Here is a 6,432-nt window from a genome sequence, read left to right as displayed (position 1 = left end):
TAGGTACCCAGTGGTCTTGCTTTATTTTAATAGGTTATCTGAAGCTTATTTGGGATAGTTGGGGCAAACAGTCATGTTGACTGTTAATAACAACCATTTTAGTTTTTCATTTACAATATGTATATACTTTCTATTATTTTTTCTTGCTTTTTTTGTACTGACTCAACCTACAGTAGTACAACCACTGAATAGAAATGATGATAATGGGCATCCTTGTCTCATTCCCCATTTCTGGGAGAAATTTCTCAACATTTCACCATTAAATACGTATAATATTTGGCTACAAGGTTTGTCAAATTAAGGAATTTCTCTTTTATTTCTAGTTTGCTAATAATTTTTTCCTTTTCATCATGAATGGAATTTTTGTTGTCATTGTTGTACTTTTTAAGAGATAAACATCATCTTTTATGTGTAAATTTCCATATTTTTTCTTATAAAGTCACAAGAATTGCTTTCATTTCTCCATAAGGCATTTTTTTTTTAATCCAAATGTCTCTTCCTTTTAAAATTTTATTAGGGTTAAAACCATAAATAAGAGAATTTAAACCACTAAAATGACACACCAATATCTTATTTCAGCCAGATCTGGTAAATTCTATCAAAACTAGATGTTTATAAAAATATTAGCTGAAAAAAGACTATTAGGTAATTCTGCAAATCCATATATGAAACTGAAATATGTGCAAATGTATACAAGCATATATCTGTGTGGAGAGTTATGCTCAGAGCTCTAGTGGATTTAACTCAAGAGTTGTCCCTTGGTGGTTGTGTTTATTTTGTACTCACATAACAGTCCCTCGAAAGGTCAGTGTCTAGTGGATCTGGCCCTGGCCTCCTTCCACTCACTCCTGGGCCTTCCCGAGGGGTTCACGAGGGTGGGGGACAGGCAGAGACAAGGCCGATAGCACAAGGTCCCGGGCTGGCAACATCTGGGCCTCGGGGCCTCGGGCGGGGACAACCCTGCAGACCTCTGTCCTCCTCGTTCAAGGCCTCAGGGCACCAGCAGGTATCTGGGGGAGCCAGGGCTTGAGTGGGGGGCTCAGGCAATGAGTCCTGGGTCTGCTGGGCCAGCCTCTCCTGCATGTGTGAAGGCTGTGTGCAGGGGCAGGCGGGCGGCCCGGAAAGGTGGCGACCAGCAGGCTGTGACTGGGTGGCGCATGGGGCCAGGAAGGCAGCCCTTCCAACAGAAAGCTGGAGTTGGGCACTTTCATCCCCTGTTCCTTCGGACATCCCCTGTTCCTTCGGACACTATTCCAGAAAACAAAAGTCCCCGTTCCCGTCCTCTGGCATCGCCTCTCCAGGCACTCGATGGAGAGGTGTCCCAGGCCCGGGCCACTGGACATCTCTAGGGGATGCCATGCTGCCCACCATGTTCATTGATGCGGGGCCCAGCGGAGTCACGGAGGAGCAGCTGGTGAGGGGCCTCGGAGGTCACAGAGGTCACAGAGGTCACAGAGGCTGTGGAGATGCTCATGCCCGGGTCTGGGTTCCTGCGCAGCCCGTCGGCTGGGGCTGGTTCATCTGGAAGGGGTTGAGGAGGCCAAGGCCGCAGCAAAGCCTGGTGCCAGGAAGTAGTGGAGGGACAGGGTGGGTGGGGCCAGCTTGGCCACCAGCGATTCCAGGTTCACAGGGCCGCGGTGGGGCCCAGGAAGGACTCAGACGTTTTGGGGAACATGCTTGAAGCCATGGTCAGGGGTTAAGAATTGAAGAGGTTGGGGCTGGTAGCTCCATTTGTTTGGGGAAGGCAGAGCACCATGGATTCCGCTTTTCAGAGGTTGTCAAATTTGGAAAAGTCATCTTTAATGGAGCCATTCAGATAAGAGCTCAAAGGACCCAGAGGCTGACACAAGTTTGGCGGCAGAGGTGTGGCCCCAGGCCTCAGAAGTTGCTTTTCTAGCACCAGGGGCAGGCTGCCGCAGAGCTGCCCAGGGATCTGAGCTCTCGGGGAAAGAATGTGTGCTGGCTCTGGTAGGTCCTCCCCAGGGATTGACAGATGTAGTGGGTTTGGCACCAAATGATAGCCAAGGGTGTGAAATGCTGGTTGGGGTTGCTGGCCCGCTCCAGGTTTGGTCTGGTTAGCCACGGACAATGGGCCCCAGGGCTCCACTTTCTGGGCAGCAGGGCCCAAATTGGGGTGAGTGTCCATTAAATCCACCAGAGAGGTTTGCTGTGGGTGGGAGCCATGCTCTTTCTTTCTTTCTTTTTTTTTTTTTTTTGAGTTTTGACCATGTGTCTTTGGCTTTTTCCCAGAGCCATCTGTAATCTTAGATCATTACCCCCACCACAGGCTTTCTTCCAGCTCAGCTACTTCTCTGCTCATGGCAAGTACCAGCTGCAGCTACAGCTGCTCTTCTCTGCCAGTGTGAGACCTGGCCTGCTCCAGCTTGGAGGATACTTGCGGGGAAGTGGAGCCGTGGTAAGTTGTCGGCAAGCCCCTGCTGGCCTTGCTGTACTCCTGCTCCAAGTAGCTGATGGAGAGGTTGAGCTGGCTAGAGCCAAAGGTAATCTGGTTACTACCCATGCTGATGACCACCTGGGCCATGTGCTCCTTGGTTTTCAGAGCCAGGGCCCTCTTGACCTTCAGCCACTCCTCATCCTTGAGCTGGGCCACCAGCTACTTGGACTTCTCGTGCACATTGATGCCCTGTTCCTTTTTATCATGGTCAATGTACTAGAAGACTTTCAGATTCTGGAGGTAAAGATGTTCTCAAGGCACTGCTGGACCACGTGCTCAGAGCCAGTCTTGATAAGGTAGATAGCAGCGTTAGTGTCTTCTACACATGCCACCAGTTCTTTGCATGGTTATTGAGCTGCTTCCACAACATGCTCATGATCTCCAATAAGGCGACCGCACTGTAGGCCAGGTCAGCGATCTCCATCACCAGAGAGCTGGACGGGCCCTATGGGCCATTGGAGGTGGACTTGCGGACTTTTATCTCAGCCTCTGAGTAATAGTTCACAGTGGTTTTCATCTGCCATCTGATAGACAAAGTCGTCATTTTTATTTTCTTTTGTTACTGATGCAAAGCCCTTCCAAGAAACAAACGTCCCTGTCCTCAGCAAGTCCATGCCCTACGAAGGTTTGGTTTCTATCATCAATCTGGGATGAGATCCCTGACAATCATTTCCTTTTCTGGAGCCACATATTCAAGAAACTGGAAGTTATGACCAAGCTAGAACAAGGACCATGATTCCAACAATGGGCTGAACTCCACGAGTCCAAGAACTCCAATTTACCTTGCTCACCAATGAGAACCCAGCACCTAGCCTTGTGTCTCCTCCCCTCCAGCTGGCCCAGTGGGTGGCTGCGGCCACCAGTGGCTCTGGGGAGCACAAGGGGAAACCGAGCCAGTGGAGCTGCTTCACTTGGTTTGACACCTACACACCAGCCAACGTGTCAGCCGGAAGAGGCCAAAAATTTGTTCTGCATCTACTGAGATGATCATGTGAATATTCTCTTTTAGTCTGTTATCATGGAATATATTAATTTTTAATGTTAATTCAACCCTATATTCAAGAAATAAACTTGATTGTATTGTTTTATCTGTTGTTATATGTTTATTGATTGGATTTGATAATGTTTTGTTTAGAACACTTGCATCTAAACAAGTTCATCAGATCGCCTATGATTTTTCTCTTATTTATTTACTTATTTATTGGAAGGTCCTTGTCAAGTTTTTGCCTGGTGTAGGGTTGCTTCATAAAGTGATTTAAGTATTCCCTCTTTCTCTGCAGCAGAAAGAATTTTTGTTAGGAATATTATTTCTGAGAGATGCCATGCAACAGAGAGAAGCAAACAAATTTCCACACTCGGGGCCTCCACACTTACCTAAATTTCTGCAACACAGTGTGTGCTAGCTCTGCCTGCCCTGTATTAGGCCCTGTGGCTGCAGAAAAAGAGTCTCAGGAGAAAACTCAGGGATAAAAATGGAGGAAGTGATGCATCAGCCTGAAATTACTAGAAACCCCCAGGAAGTAAAGGAGGGAGAAGACACTCAAGAACCAGAGAAGCCCTCAGGCCAGCTAAATACTCCTTGGAGTGATGAAGAAATCAGGAGTTCCATTCAGGAATGGGAATCCCTTGAATGTGAGATGTATCCCAGTCAGAAGAAAAAGAATCATGTGCTGTCAAAATCAATTGTCCAGGGGCTCAGGAAGAGGGGCATAAAGAAGAGTTGGCGATAGTGTCTCCACATGTTAAGATAAGTTTGTCAGACTTATTTTGGACTATACATGAGGCCAACCAGAAGCCAAGGACTGAACCCCTGCCTGCCCTTACGGAGAGGCCCTACACAGGATAATGGACTCTAACTGGAAGGGCAATGTCTCCTCAGATATGGCCAACCTTCCACCTCCCGAGTCCCAGCTCCAGGCCTGCACCGTCCTCATGCCCCTTGAAGAGCTGATGTGGACTTCCCCACATGTGATCTACATGGAGAACCCTCAGGTACCACGAGGGGCACCCTGGACCCCAAGTCCTCCATGGTCACCTCCATGCCCATATCCTGCCATTCTCCCCAGAGACCCCAGCTCCCAGAAGCAGTGGCCGACCTCTTCTGACTCTGATGCAGATCCTGGTCTTAATGACAACTTGAACCTGGATCCCAATTCTGTTTGAGAGATAACGGAATACTGCAGATCCATGCATTCATTCAGGATCCCTTCCGCTCACCAAATCGAATGTAATGAAAATAAAATACGAAGTTCAAGGAGACAACTTTTTTCTCTAAACCTGGTGGCCAGGACTTTGATGACAAATGGAATTATAAAGAGGGGCCAAGCGGCAGGGAGGATACTCAGCTTCCTGGGGACTTACAATCTGTCATCCTTCTGTGTTCCTTTCCCCATCATTCTTCCTTCATTGAGGCTTCTTTATTTTCCTGGGGCAACATGTAGATTTAGAGATGAAGGGGTTCGAATCCTGCCTTGAGCATTTCCTAGCTGTATGGTCAGGGTCCTTCCATTTAATGTTTCTGGACCTCAATTCCTCCTTTTAGATTTGCAGCTGATGCATCTTACTTCAGTAGCAGATTTATGAAAATAACATATACATAGAAGAGTATCTCTGTTTCTATTTCATAACATGATCTGGTTGTTCTAGCAATATTTGTTGAAATGACTATTTGTTCCACCATTGATTAACCTTGGCATTGGCTCCTTTTTCATAAATCAATTGACTAAACAGGTGGGTCTATATTTGGCTCTCTATTCTGTTCCATTAATCTGTTTGGGCTAATTGTATACTAATATCATGCTGCCTTAACTACTTTAGCTATATTTTAATGTTGTAAAAATAAAATAAGTATTAAAACTAGGGGAAAAAAAGAATATTATTTCTTCCTTAAATGCTTGTAAGACTACTGAAGGAGCAGACTGATTGACCTATACTTATCTCTTGGAAAGGGGTATTAATGGCAGATTGAATTTTTTAATAGATACAGGACTGCACAAAATTTGCTGTTGTCTACTGTTTGATTGGGAGAGTTTGTACAGGAAGAGCTGGATAAATGCTTGATGCTTTCTCTTTGGGTGTTTTCAGACAATCAGTTGGTGCACTAGCATCCTCCAGAAATGACCAACAAGCAGATTACAACCTTCATTGTTATCATAGTGAAGTCAATTTAGTGTGTCAAAACCAGCATTTGAAATGAAATAGAAAATAGAGTGAAAAGGAGTAAGAATCACAGAGTAAGTAGGTGGTCCAGTGGGGCATGCGGATGGAGGAAAGAAAAGAATGCACAGAAAGTCTCATTTGAGGTCCTCCTTGCCCACTGTGACCAACTGTAAATGAACAAAATCTCCAAATCTGTCCATTTGTTTTCTCCTCTAACTGGGAGTGAGCCATGGAAGGTAAGAAGAGTGAATTAAGGAATCTCTTTTTACGGGTGATTTTGTCTCTGTGAAGAAGTAGTCTATCTGACATGATCAAGAGTGGTAGGATCCCCCAATGCCCTGGCTGGCTCCTCCTCCACTCCTCACCAGCATGGCATGGAGCCAGCCTAGATCCCAGTGCAGAAACCTGGTCCCAGATCTGGAGGGAGCAGAGTAACCCTTGCACACATACTTGGAGCACGTATGTCTGGCCCAATCTGTCTGGTGGAGGCCTGAGGGATCTGCTGTCCCAGAACTTGCCCTGCATATAGAGGGCACTCCCTGAGGCCTCCTACAGAACACTGCGGGAGAGCAGTCAAGTCCTGCTGCTGGGGCAAGGGATTGCTGCCTGAAGGACATATAGGACAGTGCCCGGACCATGAGGAAACTCTTTCTTAAGGAAGAAGGGGCATTCCTATCAGTGTGGAGAAGTCCTAGGGCCAAAAGTACATGCCCAAGAAAAAACACATGTGCAGAAAGGATCAGGGAGGTGCCTAGGCTTTGGCCTGGAGCTATTCTCTAAACCATTTGTAAAGATAAGCTCTGAAGGAGAGCACTCAC

General features: G+C 46.6%; 1 pseudogene; it reads right to left on the bottom strand.

Moving 5' to 3' along the window:
* Positions 1 to 1,248: 1,248 nt before the first annotated feature.
* Positions 1,249 to 2,999, bottom strand: LOC119542918 (annotated as a pseudogene).
* Positions 3,000 to 6,432: the final 3,433 nt, after the last annotated feature.

This window comes from Choloepus didactylus, chromosome 8, assembly GCF_015220235.1.
Source record: "Choloepus didactylus isolate mChoDid1 chromosome 8, mChoDid1.pri, whole genome shotgun sequence".
In the NCBI taxonomy this organism is placed as follows: domain Eukaryota; kingdom Metazoa; phylum Chordata; class Mammalia; order Pilosa; family Megalonychidae; genus Choloepus; species Choloepus didactylus.
This window is presented reverse-complemented; position numbering and strand designations above follow the sequence as displayed.